The following is a 23,144-nucleotide window of genomic DNA, read 5'->3' as shown; positions in this document are numbered from 1 at the left end:
TGCCTGAAAAGGCAAATACATTGGGAAGCAATTCCTAGAAGGAGGTAATTGCGCATAAAAGGAAAAATCTATCCTAATGGCAATGTGAACACGGCATCCACTATTTCCCAATTCTGTTATAACTCACAGATCATCAGTTTTCCTCCTAACTCCTTGCTTTCAAAGAAGAATGACTGGACGGATCACATCTTTCGAGATGGCAGACGACAAAGCTTGATGAAGTACGGACAACTCAGACTGTAGTCTTCGCTTTAATCCCTCTTTTGGCTGGATCGCCCTTTCGGGTTTTCAATCCACCGGGATACCCATTTTTGCCTAAGCCGCCCTTGCGGGTTTTCGACTTACCGGGTGTACAAATTCTTTTCATTTTATCCCTAATTTTTGCCCGAACCTTTCTTTCTGTTTTTTTGGTTCGCCGGGATGCCCTTTTTTTGCCTGGACTCTTTTTTCTTTTTGTCTAGCGGGTCAATTTATGCGAAGTATTTTTTGACTACATCTGAGTTAACAGGAGACGGAAAGTCTTCACCATCCATAGTTGTAAGCATCAAGGCTCCACCGGAGAATACCTTTTTCACAACATACGGACCTTCATAATTAGGAGTCCACTTGCCCCTGTTATCTGTACCGGGAGGGAGGATCCTCTTCAAAACTAGATCACCGATCTGATAGCTTCGAGGACGCACTTTCTGATCAAAGGCTCGCTTCATCCTTCTCTGATACAACTGTCCATGACATACAGCTGCTAACCGTCTCTCCTCGATAAGGCTCAACTCGTTAAACCTTGTTCGAATCCACTCGGCTTCGTCCAGCTTGACATCCAATAAAACTCTCAGAGAAGGAATCTCCACTTCAACAGGTAGGACAGCTTCCATACCATACACAAGGGAGTAAGGGGTTGCCCCGGTCGACGTACGTACTGAGGTACGGTACCCATGCAAAGCGAAAGGCAGCATCTCATGCCAATCCTTGTACGTAACGACCATCTTCTGCACAATCTTCTTGATATTCTTGTTTGCCGCTTCTACAGCACCATTCATCTTCGGTCTGTAAGGAGAAGAATTGTGATGTTCAATCTTGAAATCTTTACAAAGCTCTTTCATCATCTTGTTATTGAGATTCGAACCATTGTCAGTGATGATTCTCTCCGGAACTCCATAACGACAGATGATTTCCTTCTTGATGAACCGGGTAACCACTTGTTTGGTAACGTTAGCATAAGAAGCTGCTTCCACCCATTTGGTGAAATAGTCAATCGCTACCAAAATGAAGCGATGTCCATTCGAAGCAGTAGGCTCAATCTTCCCAATCATATCAATGCCCCACATGGCAAACGGCCAAGGCGAATTCATGACATTCAGAGGGCTTGGGGGTACATGCACCTTATCAGCATAAATTTGACACTTATGGCACTTCCGAGCATACTTGAAACAATCGGATTCCATAGTCATCCAGTAATAACCCGCTCTCAACAATTTCTTAGCCATTGCATGTCCGCCGGCATGAGTACCGAAGGAACCTTCATGAACTTCCTGCATTAACATGTCTGCCTCGGGTCTGTCCACGCATCTGAGCAAGACCATGTCAAAGTTTCTCTTATACAGCACATCATCCTGATTCAAATAGAAGCTTCCAGCTAGCCTTCTCAGGGTTTTCTTGTCATTCTTCGACGCACCTTCAGGATACTCCTGAGTCTTGAGGAAGTTCTTGATGTCATAATACCACGGCTTCTCATCAATCACAACAGACTCGGCTGCAAACACATACGCAGGCCTCTCGAGTCGATTTACCGCAACATGTGGCACATGATTCCACCAATGAACTTTGATCATAGACGACAAAGTTGCCAAAGCATCAGCCATTTGATTCTCATCCCGGGGGACATGATACAACTTCACCTTCTTGAAGAACGTCAGTATTCTTCTGGTGTAATCTCTATACGGAATCAAATGCGGCTGATTCGTATTCCAATCTCCATTGACTTGATTGACCACTAGAGCGGAATCTCCAAATATATCAAGAGTTTTGATCCTCAGATCAATGGCTTCTTCTATCCCCATGATACAAGCCTCATACTCAGCTTCGTTGTTGGTGACGTCAAACGTCAATCTGGCAGAAAAAGGTATATGAGCACCTTTAGGATTGATCAATACTGCCCCAACACCGTTACCGTTCATATTCACAGCCCCATCAAACATCAGTGTCCATTTGTCATCCGGATCCGGTCCTTCCTCGACGAGAGGCTCTTCGCAATCTTTCATCTTAAGATACATGATGTCTTCATCAGGGAATTCAAACATCATAGGCTGATAATCTTCAATCGGTTGCTCGGCGAGGTAGTCCGACAGAATACTACCTTTGATGGCCTTTTGTGACGTGTACTGAATGTCATATTCTGTTAAAATCATCTGCCAACGGGAAACACGTCCGGTGAGAGCCGGTTTCTCAAAGATGTACTTCACTGGATCCATCTTAGAAATCAATAAGGTAGTATGGTTCAACATATACTGCCTCAGTCGGCGAGCAGCCCATGCCAAAGCACAGCAAGTTTTCTCGAGCAGTGAATATCTCGTTTCACAGTCGGTAAACTTTTTGCTAAGGTAGTATATGGCATGCTCTTTTCGACCAGACTCGTCATGCTGTCCCAATACACACCCCATCGAGTTCTCAGTCACCGACAGGTACATTATCAGAGGTCTCCCTGGAACTGGAGGTATAAGGATTGGAGGTTTCTGTAAATACTCCTTTATCTTGTCAAAAGCTTTCTGACAGTCATCATTCCACTTGATCGCCTGATTCTTTCTAAGCAGTTTGAAAATTGGTTCGCACGTGGCAGTTAGGTGAGATATGAACCTTGCAATGTAGTTCAACCTCCCTAAAAACCCACAGACTTGCTTCTCCGTTTTCGGTTCAGGCATCTCTTGAATAGCTTTGACTTTCGCTGGATCAACCTCAATCCCTTTCTCACTGACAATGAAGCCTAAAAGCTTCCCTGATCTCACCCCAAACGTACACTTGTTCGGATTCAACCTCAGCTTGAACTTTCTCAACCGGTCAAACAGCTTCTGCAAATTAACCAAGTGCTCCTCTTCTGTTTGCGACTTCGCGATCATATCATCTACGTATACTTCAATTTCTTTGTGCATCATGTCATGAAAGAGAGTCGTCATTGCCCTCTGATAGGTAGCACCAGCATTCTTTAGCCCAAATGGCATCACCTTATAGCAGAACGTGCCCCAAGGTGTAATGAATGTCGTCTTTTCCATGTCCTCTGGCGCCATCTTGATCTGATTATATTTAGAGAAACCATCCATGAAAGAGAATACCGAGGATTGAGCTGTATTATCAACCAATACATCAATGTGAGGTAATGGGAAATCATCTTTCGGACTCGCTCTATTCAAATCCCGGTAATCGACACACATTCTGACTTTACCATCCTTCTTTGGCACAGGAACGATGTTGGCCACCCATGGGGGATAACTCGTAACAGCCAAAAAACCTGCATCCCACTGCTTCTGAACCTCTTCGTTGATCTTAGTTGCCATGTCAGGACTCGTTCTACGAAGCTTCTGCTTGACCGAAGGACATCCTTCTCTAAGAGGTAATCGATGCACCACAATGTCTGTATCTAACCCAGGCATATCTTGATATGACCAGGCGAATATCTCCACATATTCTCTCAGTATCTCAATCAGCCTCCTCTTGACAGAGTCCTCTAAAGCAGCCCCAATCTTGATTTCTCTTTTGGCGTCCTCAGTACCCAAATTAACAACCTCCAACTCCTCCTGATGAGGTTGGATGACCCTTTCCTCCTGCTTCAGCAATCTGACCAATTCTGCAGGAAGTTCACAGTCTTCCTCACTCTCCTCTTCAGCTTGGTAGATGGGATTGTCGAAATCATACTGAGCCATAACAGAACTGTTCATAGTGAATGCCATAAGATCGCTTCTGCATGTTTAATGCTTTGTTTTAGAAAAAAGAGTTCAATAAAGTCACAAAAAACAAAAACATTGCCATTTTTATTGTTTTTGAAAAAGGATGAAAACAAAAAATAGAAAGACAGGGATGACAAAGTTTGATTTCAAAAAATGTCCTTCATTAATGATAATCATTAAAACTTGATGAGGCCCTACAATGAATCACTACGCCTTGGGCAGATCGTAGGATTTTCATGCAAAAATGAAAAAACAACAGAAAATTACTCTGTCAGAAGAGTAACTTGAACCACTTCTTCAGCCGTTCAGTTGTTGATAGACCCCCCTGGTGCACACGGGCGAACCCAGTTGTCCAAATCACAATCACTGTCACAGTCTTCACTACCGGTTGCAGAGACGTCGCCATGATTCATCAGCCCAGCGCTGGTGAATGTACTCGGACCCGCTTGACCATTCTGCTCTGCTTGGAGAGGCTCGTAACCAACGCCAAATTTGTCTTCTTTAACAGGCAAATACATGATCGCTCGACTGGGTGAGTCGAGAATGGGATACAAACTGCAAGTGCACAGTTCTATCGCGTAGTTTTAAAAGATATCGATCCCACAGGGACTTATGAATCGATATACCGTTATCTAAGGTTACTACGTAAATCTAAGGTGAAAATGTTTGATTGTTTGGGGAAAAACTAAGAGCTAAACTAATATCTAGATTAAATATTAATAAGACGGATATCGGTATGTAGTTCGTCAAAACTAGGGAATCAAGTCTTTGTCGGTTTCTTAGTTTTAAAATGAATCGTTTCGGTTAACTTTATTGGTTAAAGGTTCTATCTCAAACTCTCGCTCTGTTGAATAAACCATGATTTTATATTAATGTTGCTGTCACTTATAATTAAGTCAAAAACCATATTTTGAAAACAATAAAGTTGCAGAAACTCTTTTTAAGAAAATACTGACCGTTTTAAACACCCTTATCTCAAACTCTCGCTCTGTTGACTTAGGTTATATAATTAAATCCAAATGCTTAACTCTCGTCCTCACATTCAATCTTTAAAAATACTTTTTGGAAAAGGTCAGAATTTAATTAACTCTAAAACTTGCTCTCGCCCTGATCTAGAATTAATGCCTAACTTACACTGTCCAGTTAAAATCTCAAACTCTCGCTCTATTGATTTTAACTTCTTTATGTCTTTTACTTTTGTAAAAAATCTTGTTATTAAACCTGTAAGTTGAGACCGTAAAAAGATTGATTTTGATTTTAAGTTTAGATAGACCGACTCAGTCTTGATCCCTTATTCTGCTTACTTTACATACCGATACCTAGGCAAATTAGCCAGACATGCTAAATAAATAAGAATTTATATCATGCATAAACATACTCATTCCAGGCAGATAATATAGATAAATAATAAAACAAAATATTAAATAATGATTAAAGAACCTGAATGCGTAATACAATGGTCTTGAACACTCCACCACAAGCCGGTAGGATTTGTTCTTGGATTCTTCAATTAAACAGTAAATTAAATCAAGGAAATAAAACTGGAATATAACGTAAGGTTAAATCCAGTATAAAGTTGCACAATAGTTTCCGGTGTAGAAACTATTATGCGAAAAATATCTAAAAGCTAAAATTGGAAAGGTAAATTTGCAAGGGAAAAAGAATGTAAAGCTTGCAAAAGGAATAAATAAAATAAACAATGCTAAGTGCTGGAAAGGAAAAAATAAGCAAAAGGCGTGAAAAGAAAATTTGGCAGAGCTTCGGCAATGTGAGCGTGGAAAAACCGGTCCTTTGAAACTTCCCAATTAGCTGCTATTTATACAGCTGCTGGTGTAACTACTTTTCAAGGGTTTCCGTGTGCGTGGTCTCGTTCCGAGGGTTAAGCGTGCGTGGAAGTAGCTTTCAACGTGGTCAGTTGAGTTCCTTGCGCCAAAAATATAGAGGACTGGTGTGACGTTCGTCACACCATGTGTGACGCTCGTCACAGGAGTGCTTTTAGTGTGACGCTCGTCACAACCCTTGTGACGCCCGTCACAGGCACAACGTGCACTTTCTTTTGGGCTGGGCTTGGTCTTGGTTATTTGTTTCCTTTTTATTGCTTTTTACACCTCCTTTTCTTCCCTTTTTCACTTTTGCTTCAAAATGGATACCTGACATAAATAGCAAGGAAATACTGCATAATATCTGATAAAATGAGATAAACTAAAGTAAATGATAATATAATCTAATTGAATTAAGTCTTAAAATGTGATATAATTTCGTGTTATCAAACTCCCCCATACTTAAATCTTTGCTTGTCCTCAAGCAAAATTCAGTATAGAACTTGTTAAAAGTTTTAGCCAGATGAAATTTCAAAGCACACATCAATTCGTACTAGGTTGCAAAAGGATTTTTGTTTAGGAGGACTTGAGTTTAATCTTGACATCAACAACTACCGTTACAACTTAGGTAACCCTACCTTATGTCAATCAGTTCAAGTACCCTATGATAGCTATCCTGGTTCCTTTAGTCTTATTTTACCCGTTTTCATTCTAGCGAAATCACATTAAGCCCTTTATCTTTTCGCGCACATAGTGGAGTAACCGGTTAGTGATTATGATCCGCTTTTAGCTAGAAGTTCTGGTACATAAGTCGGATAACTTCATTATTCAGTCCATTGCAGATTGCGGGGGATCGAACCGTAGTCCGCCCTACCAAGTTCAGTACCAGATTCCTACTGAACCAACTCATAATGGATCTTTCGTATTGTGCTTTTGCATGATCTGCAACCTTTAGATTAAATGATCTGGTAAGGATCACCTAATTTAATTAGTGCATTTCTTGATATATTTATATTTTTAGGTTACTTTGGGGATCATTCACTTATATTCATCGGCTCTCCACGTAGTTTGCTATTAAGATGGTGCTGACTTCTGTATAAACTACTTGGGGTTGCCATAGAACTAAAAGTTCAAGGAATCGGTATAATAGGTACTTTATCCTGATCTAACATATTGAGGTTCTCAGAGTGTTGTTACGGTAATGATTTTGTTTTGATCTCACTCAAGTTTTATAAAGTAAGCAACCTTTATACTTATTGGGTGTGTTAAATTTTTGTTATGGCTCAAGAAAATTGAGGGGAATAGATAATAAGAATTTTTTTTTTTTTTTTTTTTTTTTTTTTAGATAATAAGAAAGGGAAATAACAATGAAAGGGAAAATAACATACTTGAATAATGGTAATAGGAAGAATATTGTTTCCCCCCCATACTTAAACTGAACATTGTCCTCAATGTTTTAAGGGAAAGAAATACAAAATGGAAATGCAAAGAAAATAACAACTAAGGTTGCCTTCCGCCTCTGGTTCTTGGACCTGGTGATCTTTGACGTATGTCTAAGTTGTCGAACCTGCTGAACAATTCAGTAAACCGCTGGTCGGTTATGGCATTCCGAGCATCCTGTTGCTGTTGCATTTGACGCATCATCTGCATCATCTCTGTATTCTGTGCCTGCATTCCATCGATAGCATCCATAATGTCGTCGTTGGTCGCAGGCCTTCTTCGTCGACGACGTTGGGAGGATGGGCCGGCTGCATTTCTGGAAGGGTTGAGCGGGGCTGAATGTTGTGTAGGAGGATGATCACCTTGTTCCATTTCTTCAAACTCATCTGTTTGTGGGTTTGTTTGTAAAGGCTCGGTGGTTTCAGGAGCGTTTAGATCATAGAGGTGGCGGTCGGGGTTTGTGACGTCAGTTAGGGCGATATTTGGTAGAACAACGCTTGGGACAGCCTGGTTGTTCACCATAAGATAATATCCTCCGCCTACTCTGTTTTTAATCAGGCGGCTGGAGCGGCAATAGCTGATATCCATAGACAGGGGAGGTAGGGATTCTAAAGTTTGGAGTCTATCCCCTAGGTGTAGGCCAAGTGCTATGGAGGTTATTAATCCACCAATTATAAAGGGTTGCCGGCCTCTAGCACATAAGGTGCGGATATGATGAAAGAGAAAAGAGGCGGCGTTTACCTGAGTATCCGGTTCGAAGACGCATTGGAGGAAAAATAGCTCCTTTGAGTTGACCTTGCTGTTGTTTGGTCTTCCAAAATTGTGTTTTGCAAGATGCGGATGAAGTACCGGATAGTGGGTTATGTATATGGGAGAGAAGGAGTTCTTCCCAGTTGTAGGTATCTATACCGGTAATTTTCTTAAAAAGGCCAAAAACGCCAACTGTGTTCCAGTTTGAGTTTGGAGGGATTCTGGGGTGTACCTGACCTTCTATGGGAAATTGTAACATGGTACTCAATTGGTTTGGGTTAAGGAGTACTCGGTGTTGAACATGCGGAAGGTTGCGGTACCGGTTAAAAATTCGTCTTCACCGGCGGGAGTGGTGTAGTCGTATGAACTTAAGAATTCTAAGGTTAGGGATGGGTAGGTGGGTTGATTATGAGTGCAAAGGAAGGTTAAGTCGGCTAGGCGGAGCATCCATTCGATACCTTGGAGTAATCCTAATTGTTGTAAACAAGTTAAATCGGGGTACCTGGTGGAAGCGACGCCTCGCTGTTGGAAACGTTCGAATTGCGCTTGCTGATAGTTGTCATCTCCGGATCGGAAGATGATATTTCCGAAATTTTGATTTCCCGCCATTGCGATGAATTTTTGAAGGGATGATTTGGAAAGAAAAAGAAATGTATTTGATATGAGAGAATTGTTTTGTGGTGAATGAAGGAAGTTTTGGTAGGTATTTATAGGAGAAGGATTGGAAGATAGAAAGAAAAAGTGGTTGAAGAGTAATTAAGTGTGGTAAATGAAAAATGAATGGGGAATGTAAAAAAATTAAAGTGTAACGTTCGTCTCCAACGGCTCCCTAACGTTCACTAGTCTGAGGAGTGTTACGCTCGTCACAAGGCTGTGACGCTCGTAACAGGCAATAGGCGTGCCGTCCGTTATGGGTAGTGTGACGCTCGTCACACATTTCTTTTTGGAAAGGCTTTCAGCAGCGCCTCACAGAATTACTTTGGTAGCGTATTTTAATGTTTCATTTTGCTTATGATCATTTTTAGTCTGCAGTTTTAATGTATTGTGCACGCTTACTTGCTTTGTATAATAATAATAGGTAACAACAGTAGAGCATAATAGCCATTGCATAATAAAATTAACTAAACAGCTTCAATAAAAATGATCATAATGTATTACAGGGAAAAAAAAACAATGAAATGAAATAGAAATAAACATGAATTCAAACAACATTAATGAAAAATCTAGCCTAAAACTAAATAACTTAGAAAGAAATAACTAAATTCCATCTATCTTCGGATCTCTGGCCGGAGGAGCAAAAGAGTTAACATGATGCCGTAACATACGTAACTGACTTGCCGTGCTGCTCATGTATTCTAGGATTTCAAGTCTCAAGTTGTGGAAATCTTCCCTGAGGGCGTCTTGCTCTGACATCAAGGCTTCAATGATGGTTTTAATATCTGTTCCTGGCATATGATGTCGGAGATCAGGCATGGCTGATTCTTCGGTCAGGGCAGGCTGAGGGGGAGGATCAATATCATAGTAGCCGGAAGGTGTCTGAGGGTCAGATTCAGCAAGAGAGACATGGTCAACATAGTGCTCATAGTCATCACAAATCTCATAGTCCTGGATGGATTCAGTGGATCCAGCAGGAGTTGGGGTTTCATTCAGGTTATAGAGCCAGTTCCTTTGATTATGAATACTAGTTCTAGGATCGGGCATGGTGAATAGGCAGAGAACCTGGTTATCAATAATAAGCTCGAACTCATCAGACCCTATGTTTGCTATAAACATAGTGTTGAAGAGGAAGGGTATACTCATAGTGGTAATGCCACAAAAAGGGCTAAGGTCAAGCATAGGCTGACGTAATCCAATAGCATTACCTATCATAGTGATCAAACCGCCTATTCTAATGGGTGCTCGCTCATCCTGGATAAGGTGGTCCAAATTAGCTAACATAAAAGTAGCACCGTTTACTGGACGGTTCTGGGAAGCACAAAATATGATGAAGAGTTCATCACGTGAAACTGAAGTACTATTTGGCTTCTTCCCAAATAAAGTGTGGGTCAGGATCTTATGGAAATAGCGAAAAGTCGGGTTATGTATGTTTCCAGAGAGAAACTCATGTTCTTCGGGCTCATCATTTCCAGTCAGCTTACCCCAAAAGTGTTCAAGCTCTCTATATTCAAAAAGTTCTTCCTGGCTTACAGTGAATGTATCAAAGGAGGTAGGAAAACCCAAAAGGTTGGTGAAGTCTCTAATATTAAATTGGTACTCCATATTGAACATTCTGAACTGGATAAAACCTCTGCTAATTCCTTTTCCATGGCTAGGTAGATAGATTAATGAACTAAGGAATTCTAGTGTGAGTCTCCGGTAGGTGGTGAAATGTCTCAGGATGGGGGAGGTCTCCCATCCTATCTGATTCAGCAAAAACAGGACACTCTGTCTCAGTCCAAGGGCAGTCATAGCCCAATCATCAGCATATAAACTAGGTAGCATCTCTCTAGCGGCTAGTTCTTCAAACTTTCGTTTCTGAGCCATTCCTCTGAACTTGATACCCATACGATCAGAATGTCCCATCTGGTTAGTGTTAGCTAGAGAAAAGAAACATGAGTTTAAGTCAGGATTTGGCCAAATGCCGAAAGAAGAAAAGAATTATTATTATTATATATAGATATATTTTTTTTTCTTTTTGAATAAATCAATAATGAATACTAAATAGAAATTAAAGAAATAATTAAGAGAAAAATAGGAAATGATAATAATAATAGAATAATAAAATAACAAATTAATTTTGTGTTGTCTCCCACTAAGCGCTTTGTTTAAATGTCGCAAGCTCGACAAAGAAACTGTTAATAATAGTCTATGAGTCCTGGGGGCGTTTCGTCTAAGTGTAGAATTTGCGAATCCTCGTTGGTTTCCCGCATAGTGATAATGTTTCAGACGTTGCCCCGTTTACGGTGAACGGTTCTGTAGATTGTCCCTTTATTTCTACCGCTCCACTGGTTTGAGGGTGGTAAGGTGTTGCTATCCTATGTCTCACTCCATATTTAAGTAGTAGTTTTTCGAGTACCTTGGATATAAAGTGTGATCCACCATCACTGACTACTATTCTTGGGATGCCAAATCTCGGAAATATTATATTTTTAAAGAGTCTAGTTACTACTCGGGTGTCATTTGTTGGAGAAGCTATAGCTTCGATCCACTTTGATACGTAGTCAACTGCCACGAGTATGTATTTGTTACCGAAAGAGGATGGGAAAGGTCCCATGAAGTCTATCCCCCACACGTCAAAAATCTCTACTTCCAAAATACCTTTTTGTGGCATCTCGTCACGTCTAGATATGTTTCCCGTGCGTTGACATCTGTCACACTCCTTAATAGCCGCATGTACGTCCTTCCATATAGTTGGCCAATAAAAGCCGGCTTGTAGGATTTTAGAGCAGGTTTTGGATGTACTTGTGTGTCCGCCATAAGGCGCAGAGTGACAGTGTTGGATTATATTTTCTATCTCTTCTTCGGGTATACATCGACGGAAAATACCATCGGGGCCTCTTTTGAAAAGTAAGGGATCATCCCAGTAATAGTGTTTTATGTCGTGGAAGAATCGTTTCTTCTGCTGGTAAGATAAAGTAGGTGGAACTATTCCGGCAGCTAAATAATTGACTAGATCAGCGTACCATGGTATGACAGATATAGCTAAGGTGGTTTCTACTTGCATGTCGGAGTTGTTCTCTTCCAAAGTAGCTATGAGTTTATCATACGAGAAATCATCATTAATGGATGTTCTTTCTGGTTCAAGGTTCTCAAGTCTAGAGAGGTGGTCTGCTACTACGTTTTCAGTTCCTTTCTTGTCCTTGATTTCTAAGTCGAATTCTTGTAGTAACAAGATCCATCTTAGGAGTCTAGGTTTAGCATCTTTTTTTGTTAAAAGGTACCTGATAGCAGCGTGATCAGTGTAAACTATTATTTTGGCTCCTACCAGGTAAGAACGAAATTTATCTAGCGCAAATACCACTGCTAGGAGTTCTTTCTCGGTTGTGGCATAATTCATCTGCGCTTCATCCAGGGTTCTGCTAGCGTAATATATAACGTGAAGCTTTTTATCCTTTCTTTGTCCTAAAACAGCACCTACAGCATAATCACTGGCATCGCACATTATTTCGAATGGTTCATTCCAGTCTGGTGTCTGCATAATGGGTGCGGAGATCAATGCTTGTTTAAGAGTTTGAAATGCTTTTAAACAGTTATCGTCGAATATGAATTCAGCATCTTTCATCAACAGTCCGGTTAAGGGTTTAGTTATCTTAGAGAAGTCTTTGATGAATCGTCGGTAAAAACCGGCGTGTCCTAAAAAGCTTCGTACTTCTCTCACAGTTCTTGGGGTTGAAGATTTTCGATTACCTCTATTTTGGCTTTGTCTACTTCAATTCCTCTGTTCGAGATGATGTGTCCTAAAACAATGCCTTCTTGTACCATAAAGTGGCACTTTTCCCAATTAAGTACTAAGTTTACTTTTACACATCGCTCCAGAACTCTTTCCAGGTTTTCAAGGCATTCTTCGAAATTTGTCCGTATACAGAAAAGTCATCCATAAATACTTCCATGATGTTTTCGAGAAAGTCGGCGAATATTGCCATCATGCATCTTTGAAAAGTTGCAGGGGCATTACACAGACCAAACGGCATTCGTCTATAAGCGAAGGTACCAAAAGGGCATGTGAATGTTGTCTTTTCTTGGTCATCAGGGTGAATTGGTATTTGAAAGAAGCCTGAATAACCGTCTAAATAACAGAAATGTGAATGTTTAGCTAATCGTTCTAACATCTGGTCAATGAATGGTAAAGGGAAATGATCTTTTCGGGTTGCTTTGTTTAGTTTCCTATAATCAATGCACATTCTCCATCCCGATTCGATTCGTTTAGTTATAGTTTCTCCTTTTTCGTTTTCAATAACGGTTATGCCTCCTTTCTTTGGTACAACGTGTACAGGACTAACCCATTTGCTATCAGATATAGGATATATAATACCTGCTTCTAATAACTTGGTTATTTCTTTCTTTACTACCTCACTTAGGATCGGATTTAGTCTTCTCTGGTGTTCCCTAGAGGTTTTACAGTCTTCTTCTAACATGATGCGGTGCATACAAATAGAAGGGCTTATTCCTTTGAGATCGGTGATGTGGTATCCTAGTGCGGTTGGATATTTTCTTAAGATATGTAGGAGTTTTTCTGTTTCGAGTCTTCCTAGATCTGCATTAACTATCACAGGTCGTTCAAGTTCTAAGTCTAGGAATTCATATCTCAGATTTTTGGGAAGTGTTTTCAAATCAGGGGTTGGTTTGTTAAGACACTGCGTAGGATCTGGTGTTATTGCTAGGCATTGTTTAGATTTGTCCTCTAAAAGATAGTCTGATGATTTGTCTTCTCCTGACTCTGCTTCTTTTATGCATTCATCGATGATATCCATGAAGTAACATGTATCTTCTATTGCAGGTGCTTTCAAGAATTGGGAAAGAATGAATTCAATTTTCTCTTCACCTACTTCGAAGGTGAGTCGTCCTCGTTTTACGTCTATGATTGCACCGGCAGTTGCTAAGAATGGTCTTCCTAGTATAATAGGTGTCGTATCATCTTCTCTAATGTCCATAATTGTGAAGTCAGTGGGAATGTAAAACTGACCTATGCGTACGGGAACGTTTTCAAGGATTCCTACAGGATATTTGATGGAACGATCTGCTAATTGCACAGACATTTTGGTCGGTCTTAATTCTCCCATTTCCAGTTTCTTACATATGGATAAAGGCATAACGCTAATTCCGGCTCCTAAATCGCATAAGGCTTTGTCGATGACAAATTTTCCTATGTGACAGGGTATAGAGAAACTACCCGGATCCTTGAGTTTAGGGGGCATGTTTTGGATTATAGCGCTACATTCGGCAGGGAGTGTAACGGTTTCGCTATCCTCAAGTTTCCTCTTATTAGAAAGAATTTCTTTTAAGAATTTAGCATATGAGGGCATCTGCGTAATAGCTTCGGTAAACGGAATTGTAACGTTTAATTGTTTAAGGAGATCAACAAATTTTCTAAATTGGCCTACATCTTTGGTTTTAACAAGCCTTTGAGGGTAAGGTATAGGTGGTTTGTAAGGTGGTGGAGGTACATAAGGTTCCTTCTTTTCTAGGGTTTCCTTATTACTCTCTTCCTTTTCCTTAGGTTCACTTTCCTCAGTAGATTTCTTAGGGTTTTGGTTTTCTATCCTTGGGTCAGACGGTCCTTCCACTTCCGTTCCACTTCTCAATATAATTGCATGAGCTTGGCTTCTCGGATTGGGTTGGGGCTGTCCAGGGAATGTACCAGTTGGTGCAGCAGTAGGTGCTTGTTGTTGAGCTACTTGAGATATTTGCGTTTCCAGCATTTTGTTATGGGTAGCCAGGGCATCTACTTTGCTTGCTAGTTGTTTAAGTTGTTCGCCAGTGTGTATGTTCTGGTTTAAGAAATCTTTATTGGTTTGTTGTTGGGAAGCTATAAAGTTTTCCATCATGATTTCCAAGTTGGATTTTCTAGGGGTATTATTGTTAGGATTCGGTTTCTGATATCCCGGAGGTATAGATGGGGCTTGATTTGGAGACTGTCCAGGTGCGTATAAAGCATTATTACTCTTATATGAGAAGTTTGGATGGTTCTTCCAATTTGGGTTATAGGTATTCGAATAGGGGCTTCCTTGAGCATAGTTTACTTGCTCTGCTTGGATTCCAGTCAAGAGTTGACATTCCGCAGGAGTGTGGCCTTGGATTCCACAGACCTCGCAATTCTGAGTTATAGCAACCACGGCTGCTGGAGGTGATACGTTTAAACTTTCAATTTTCTGGACCAAAGCATCCACTTTTGCATTGACGTGATCAAGGTTACTTATCTCGTACATGCCAGTTTTCGGTTGAGGTTTTTCCACATTCGTTCGTTCGGTTCCCCACTGATAGTGGTTTTGGGCCATGCTCTCGATAAGCTGGTAAGCATCAGCATAAGGTTTGTTCATTAGTGCACCACCTGCAGCGGTGTCTATTGTTAACCTTGTATTGTATAAGAGACCATTATAAAATGTGTGAATTACTAACCAGTCTTCTAAACCATGGTGTGGGCAAAGTCTCATCATGTCTTTGTATCTTTCCCATGCTTCGAAAAGAGACTCGTTGTCTTTCTGTTTAAATCCGTTTATCTGGGCTCTTAACATAGCTGTTTTGCTTGGCGGGAAATATCGGGCAAGAAAAACTTTCTTCAACTCGTTCCATGTGGTGACTGAGTTGGAAGGAAGAGATTGAAGCCATCTTCTAGCGCTATCTCTTAATGAGAAAGGAAAAAGACGAAGTCGAATTGCCTCTGAAGTGACACCATTAGCTTTAACAGTATCAGCGTATTGGACAAATACGGATAAATGAAGGTTTGGATCTTCGGTAAGATTTCCAGAGAATTGGTTCTGTTGCACAGCCTGCAACAACGAAGGTTTAAGTTCAAAGTTGTTTGCTTCGATTGCGGGCGGAGCAATACTTGAATGCGGTTCATCTTGCGATGGAGCGGCGTAATCTCTAAGAGCACGAGCTGGTTCTGCCATCTCGGTTAAAGAAGGAAAATTTTTTGAAATCAGGAAGGTTTATAGGAGGGAGATTGTTTTCAGCACGATATTCCCGAATTCGTCGTAAGACTCGGAGATATAGTTCGATATCGTTGATTCGTAAATAGAGCGGTTCGCCTTGAGAGCGAGTGCGTGGCATACAAATCAACGAAAGAAAGAAAATAGAAGAAAAAAAAAACCTTAGTCTCTACAGCGTAACGGAAGAGTTACGATATCGATTGAATAAAAGTCCCCGGCAACGGCGCCAAAAACTTGATCGCTCGACTGGGTGAGTCGAGAATGGGATACAAACTGCAAGTGCACAGTTCTATCGCGTGGTTTTAAAAGATATCGATCCCACAGGGACTTATGAATCGATATACCGTTATCTAAGGTTACTACGTAAATCTAAGGTGAAAATGTTTGATTGTTTGGGGAAAAACTAAGAGCTAAACTAATATCTAGATTAAATATTAATAAGACGGATATCGGTATGTAGTTCGTCAAAACTAGGGAATCAAGTCTTTGTCGGTTTCTTAGTTTTAAAATGAATCGTTTCGGTTAACTTTATTGGTTAAAGGTTCTATCTCAAACTCTCGCTCTGTTGAATAAACCATGATTTTATATTAATGTTGCTGTCACTTATAATTAAGTCAAAAACCATATTTTGAAAACAATAAAGTTGCAGAAACTCTTTTTAAGAAAATACTGACCGTTTTAAACACCCTTATCTCAAACTCTCGCTCTGTTGACTTAGGTTATATAATTAAATCCAAATGCTTAACTCTCGTCCTCACATTCAATCTTTAAAAATACTTTTTGGAAAAGGTCAGATTTAATTAACTCTAAAACTTGCTCTCGCCCTGATCTAGAATTAATGCCTAACTTACACTGTCCAGTTAAAATCTCAAACTCTCGCTCTATTGATTTTAACTTCTTTATGTCTTTTACTTTTGTAAAAAATCTTGTTATTAAACCTGTAAGTTGAGACCGTAAAAAGATTGATTTTGATTTTAAGTTTAGATAGACCGACTCAGTCTTGATCCCTTATTCTGCTTACTTTACATACCGATACCTAGGCAAATTAGCCAGACATGCTAAATAAATAAGAATTTATATCATGCATAAACAGACTCATTCCAGGCAGATAATATAGATAAATAATAAAACAAAATATTAAATAATGATTAAAGAACCTGAATGCGTAATACAATGGTCTTGAACACTCCACCACAAGCCGGTAGGATTTGTTCTTGGATTCTTCAATTAAACAGTAAATTAAATCAAGGAAATAAAACTGGAATATAACGTAAGGTTAAATCCAGTATAAAGTTGCACAATAGTTTCCGGTGTAGAAACTATTATGCGAAAAATATCTAAAAGCTAAAATGGAAAGGTAAATTTGCAAGGGAAAAGAATGTAAAGCTTGCAAAAGGAATAAATAAAATAAACAATGCTAAGTGCTGGAAAGGAAAAAATAAGCAAAAGGCGTGAAAAGAAAATTTGGCAGAGCTTCGGCAATGTGAGCGTGGAAAAACCGGTCCTTTGAAACTTCCCAATTAGCTGCTATTTATACAGCTGCTGGTGTAACTACTTTTCAAGGGTTTCCGTGTGCGTGGTCTCGTTCCGAGGGTTAAGCGTGCGTGGAAGTAGCTTTCAACGTGGTCAGTTGAGTTCCTTGCGCCAAAAATATAGAGGACTGGTGTGACGTTCGTCACACCATGTGTGACGCTCGTCACAGGAGTGCTTTTAGTGTGACGCTCGTCACAACCCTTGTGACGCCCGTCACAGGCACAACGTGCACTTTCTTTTGGGCTGGGCTTGGTCTTGGTTATTTGTTTCCTTTTTATTGCTTTTTACACCTCCTTTTCTTCCCTTTTTCACTTTTGCTTCAAAATGGATACCTGACATAAATAGCAAGGAAATACTGCATAATATCTGATAAAATGAGATAAACTAAAGTAAATGATAATATAATCTAATTGAATTAAGTCTTAAAATGTGATATAATTTCGTGTTATCAATACACCATCTTGCCCCAGCCTTCAGCTTTGCCAGAATCAACAACCTCCTTAGCCTGCTTGTAAGAAGTAATTGAAGCACCTGGCTTCCTCTGCTCAGCGTACGCCACTTTCTCAAAAGCCACAGTCTCAAACGCCTGACATAAGGTTTCGTGGATCTCGCCATCCACCTCAACATATTTGAACGAGGATAGATGACTCACCAAAATCTCTTCTTCACCGCACACAGTCACAATTTGACCGTTTCAGACATACTTGAGTTTTTGATGGAGAGTCGACGAGACTGCCCCTGCTGCATGAATCCATGGACGCCCCAATAAACAACTATAGGCGGGCTGGATGTCCATAACATAGAAGATGATATCGAATACCTCAGGACCTATCTTCACAGGCAAGGTAACTTCCCCACACACAGAACGTTTGGATCCGTCGAAAGCACGAACGATCAGGTCACTGGGAGTAAGCACAAACCCTTCCACATCAATCTTCTTCAGAATCTGCTTAGGCAACACATTCAGCGACGACCCGGTGTCTACCAATACGTGAGACAACACCGCCCCCTTGCACTCCATGGTGATGTGCAAGGCTTTGTTATGGTTCCGCCCTTCAGGCGGTAAGTCCAGGTTGGTGAATCCTACACCATGCCTGGTGCTCACATTGGCCATCACGCCCTCCAGTTGATTGACAGAAATCTCCTGAGGCACGTAAGCCAGATTCAACATCTTCAGCAAGGCATTACGGTGTGCCTCAGAGCACAACAACAGTGAAAGTATAGAAATCTTGGACGGAGTTTGATTCAACTGATCTACAATCTTGTAGTCACTCTTCTTGATTATTTTCATAAACTCCTCCACGTCCTTCTCAAATGTCCCCTCGGGCGCTTCCTTCTGGACAGGTTCTTCCTCAACCACAGCTTGTTTACCCTTTGCTTTGGCGAGAGTGTAGCACCTCAAATTTGCACCCATCATTGTACATACATTTTCATATTAGGTCATAGCATATCATGGTCCATTGCATAGCATTGCATTGCCTCTTTTGCCTCAAGTGCAAGCAAGTCAAGAAATTAGGTCAAACTGATCAGGAGATCAGTCAGTCAAGCAAGCAAGCACAATTCCCAAGGAGCCAAGGCCCTAGGGTTGGTTCAACATGTTCACATGACTTGGGGATCCATTTGAAGTGTTTTGGTCAAGGATTGGATGTTCAGAAGTCATCAGTCAATGCACAGTCAGTCAGAAACCCTAAAAGTCAACTGTTGGTCAACTGTCCATTTAATCAGTGATTTGATGATGGGATTTGGTTTGAGAGGTCTCATTCATGTCCAAATAGGCCTCATATATCATGTTAAACACCATCATGGAAGAATTTGAAGCCAGATCAGAAATTCCAAAAATGGAAACTGGACCTGTAACTGAAACTTACCCAAAATGGAAAGTCTTGATCCTCAAACTTACATCATGATACAAGCTTCAAATGAATTTTTGCCCAAACATGAAAGTTGAAGATCTTGTTCTCCCATTTCCAAAAAGTCCAAGAACTCTCAATTCCCATGTATGGTTGGCAAGTTATGATCGAATCGTTTTCAGAAATTCTTGAACTTCAAAAGGCCATATCTCTCAAACCATTTGGCCAATTTGGGTGGGTTTTTTCCTACAAGTCACATTTGATCCCCTCTTTCCAAAAATGTAACTTTCATGTACCAAAACTTCACCAATCAAAATGGCATTTTTTGACTTACTTGAATTAATTTCAAGTGAGTTGAATTTTGACTTTTTGAAATAAACCTTTTCCATCACTTTGGCCATTGGAATATGTTCAGAAATGTTATTTAAAACTTGTTGGAAGCCCATTCCCATGAAGTACATGCAGCCATGCCAAGTTGCTTGAAATTTTGAAAGAAAGTACACTTTTTCAACAACCACATCCCCTATTTCCATGAACTTGGATTTGTACTCAAAAAAAACAGCAGAAGTATAACATATTTTCTGTCATTTGAGTACACTACTAGCAGCCATAAAACACATTGAAGACAAAAAAACTTCACTCATTCAAAACACTTCATTTTCCATATTTTTGAAACTCTGGCTGAAAAATTGCAAAAGAACCACGAGCATCCTTTGTTGCTTCATCACCTAACCACCATTTTGAGTTGTTTCCCAGCATCAAACGCCATCTGTAGCAGCCTTTACACCACTGTTTTCTTCAAGCTCCTTTAATGGCAGAACTCGTGTGCATCCATCCCAAGCATCATTGAGCCAAACCCTCTTCATCATTCATCATCTGGAGGGTCATAGGACATCTGTTTTGGCAAGGCATCACAAAACAACATCAAAATCACGACTGTGCTCCAAATATGGCCAGGTATCGAATCTTTTTATTTCCAAACTATGAGTTGTTTCTTGTAGATCTTTCCACTGTGAGTATCGTGAGCTTTGAGTCAAGTAAAACCATGCCAGGATGAAAGAGAACGAGGGCTTTAAAGTTGGTTGTTCATGATTAATTTTGTTCGATTATTGCTTAATGTGTTGTTGTTGGATGATATGATTGCTGTTTGTTGATGCCTAATGATAGATATACATGATGCCATGCATGATTTTCGTTTCTGGAACATTTTCATTTTGCTGGGAAATCGTTCATGAGGATTGGGGTTTGTTCACGCTCGCTGCACATTACCTGCGGATTTATCCGCGACCTTCATGTTGCTGCGTTTTTCCTGCGGATTTTCCCGCGACCTTCATAGCCAGCCGCGGATTTTCCTGCGGATTTCGCGTGTTAGGGTTTTGTGTGAACCGCGCCCTTTTGCATTTGAAACCAGCCAATAGAAACATTTCGTTTCCCTGGCCAAAACGGCAGCGTTTGATTTAGTGGTCCAAGGAATTACAAAAATGCCATTCTCGTTCATTTATTCAAATTAATTCATTTTTATTTCACACATTATTTCACTTTGATCATCAATCTTGTAAAATCCATAACTTGTTCATTTTTAATCCAAATTTAATGGGATTTTTTGCATTAGCTTCATCATGATCTCTACTTTTTTATCATAATTTTTCCAGAATTTTGTGATGAGTGGTTTTTAAATGGTGCTAGGGTTTGTGACATGTGACCAATTTTTGTACACTTTGCCAAAACATTTGTGAAATGGTGATACTTTATCCAATGGATCCCAAATTTTTTGTGCTTAAACTAGACACACTCATGGTGATTTTGGTGTAGAGTTTGTGAATTTATCCTTGCTGATTTGTGAGTTATGATTTTTTGAATTAGGGTGTGACAATTTGTGTCACACCATTGATGTCCAACTTCATGATTTTCATTACCATGCTTCTTGACCTCCAATTGATCTGATTTTTTGCATGAACCTACTCTTGTATGTCTAGTTTACATGTGAAGTTTCTTGGAATTATTTGTGGCATTTCCTAATTGTTTGAGATTTTCTCCCCTGTCTAGTCAAATGTTGACTTTGTGAGACACATGTTCCCATTTCATTTGTGAAATTCTCATACTTTATTGGATGGACATGAAATTTTACATGAGATAACTAGACATCCTCATCTTTGCCATGGTTTTAGTCCCATTCATTTATCATACACCATCTCTGATTTATGAATTTTTCAAGTTGATGCATGTTTGGTTGACTTCTTTGAACATGTTCAAAATTGCTTTGACTTTCTGATTTTCATTGACTGCCTTCCACTTGTCCAAATGAGATGAAATTTGACATGCTTACCATGCTGTGGGTTGTGATTGGTCATGATTTATTTGGTGATTTTTGGAAATGTTTAAGATTGCTTTTGATTCAAGTCTTGCTGTTGACTTCTATGAGCTTCTAAATGACATGCTTTGACCTAAATTGTTCATGAAATGATGATGATGATTGATATGAATGTGAAACCAATTGGTATTGTTTCTTGATTGTTTGAACTTGATTTTGGATACTTGCCACTTGCTGTTTTGACTTTTTCATTCCTTCTTGACCCTAGGCTTGCCCTAGTGGTCCTGTTACTCACCTTTGAGCTCATGTTTTCAGGTTAAGCCACAAATGCTTCAATGAGACCAATACAAATTGATTGAGTGTGCTTGTTTATCATGACTAACATGCTTGTTTTGTAGGTTGCTTGGCTCACATGCCTTGAACTTTGTGCATTGCACATTTATCTGTTTGTGCTGACTGTTGACCTCTGTTTCATTCTGATTTAACTTTGACTTGTATACTAACTGTGCTTGACTGATTTCAGGTACTTTTAGTTGCTCAGTTCCTTGTGAACTTTTGCTTTGCTTTGCTTGTATAAGCAATTTGCATTGAGGTATATTTCTAATCTTCATGTAGTCTGGAAGACCTGGCCTGTTACTTGGCCAGGCAACTGTCTGAAGTCCTCCTTAAGAGGCAATGTTTGTGACTGTTTACTTTTGTCCTTGTACAGAGTCAAAGACCTCCTAAGTGAAGAGGCAATTGGCAGAACCAAGGGATAAGCAACCTATCCCCTGCTATTCAGTGTGTCTTCTGTTTTGCTCACACCACTGTGTTGATGCATTGCAGATACAAAACCCAAGATCTTGTGCAATTGCAGTTGAGTCAGTTTTAAATGTGTAGAAGGGTTCCCACTTTCTGAACCCACACATTCTTGTCTTGAGCTCTCCCAGGCCAGGGATAAGAGCTGTGAAGTCTTATCTTCACTCACCTTTCATCTGCTTCACCTTAGCCCCTCAATGGCAAGGTTAAGAGCATATTCACCCAGTTCCAGAGGTTTGTTTGTTGAGGTTGATATGACCCCTCGACTAAAACCTAACCCTTGTTTGAGCCACTTGCTTGTGTATAGTGTGTGCTATCTGTGCTTGTAGGATTGTTTGACTTGCTTCCTGTGCAAGTTAGGATTGTTTGACTTGCTTCCTGTGCAAGTTAGGATTGTTTGACTTGCTTCCTGTGCAAGTTAGGATTGTTTGGCTTGCTTCCTGTGCAAGTTAGGTGTGTGTGTGGCTTGCTTCCTGTGCAAGTCATGTTTAGGATAGGCTTGCTTCCTGTGCAAGTTAGCTAGAAACCTTAACTTAGGGTTGATTTCGCATGATAACATCTAGGCTCGAGTCGTAGTCTCCCTAGTTGTGTCTCCCTCTGTTATCTGGTTAGGCTAGTCCTTTATCCCTCCGTAGGGGAACTACATCGCCCTGATCTTCATACCAGATGAAGTATGTAGGCAGGAGATTGAGCTGATCTCTCCGGGCGCCCTTTTTCTTTTTTGTGTGTGTTGTTTGACAGTTATAGGCTCGAGTCCCCGACTCCCTATAAACTTTTTGTCTTGTTGTGTGCTTGGAAGCTGATGTAAGTCCATCGAGTGGCATTTGGGTTCCAGTGTGCGTGTGTTTGGTTCGGATGCTGATGTAAGTCCAGTGATTGGCATTCAGGCTCCACGCTTGCCTTCTTGTGTGTGTTTTGGTTCGGATGCTGATGTAAGTCCAGTGATTGGCATTCAGGCTCCATGTTTGCCTTTGCCTGTGTTTGTTTTGTGTGCGTGTCAGCCGAGCTACGAATGCTCTGATTCTTCTCTCGTCCGAGAAGATACGTATGCATAGGATGCGATATCCTAGCGAGCATGT

The 23,144-nt window shown here is 40.3% G+C and overlaps 1 pseudogene; it reads left to right on the top strand.

The window, feature by feature from the left end:
• Positions 1-15,049: 15,049 nt before the first annotated feature.
• Positions 15,050-15,149, top strand: LOC127077173 (uncharacterized; annotated as a pseudogene).
• Positions 15,150-23,144: the final 7,995 nt, after the last annotated feature.

This window comes from Lathyrus oleraceus, chromosome 4 (genome assembly GCF_024323335.1).
Source record: "Lathyrus oleraceus cultivar Zhongwan6 chromosome 4, CAAS_Psat_ZW6_1.0, whole genome shotgun sequence".
In the NCBI taxonomy this organism is placed as follows: domain Eukaryota; kingdom Viridiplantae; phylum Streptophyta; class Magnoliopsida; order Fabales; family Fabaceae; genus Lathyrus; species Lathyrus oleraceus.
This window is presented reverse-complemented; position numbering and strand designations above follow the sequence as displayed.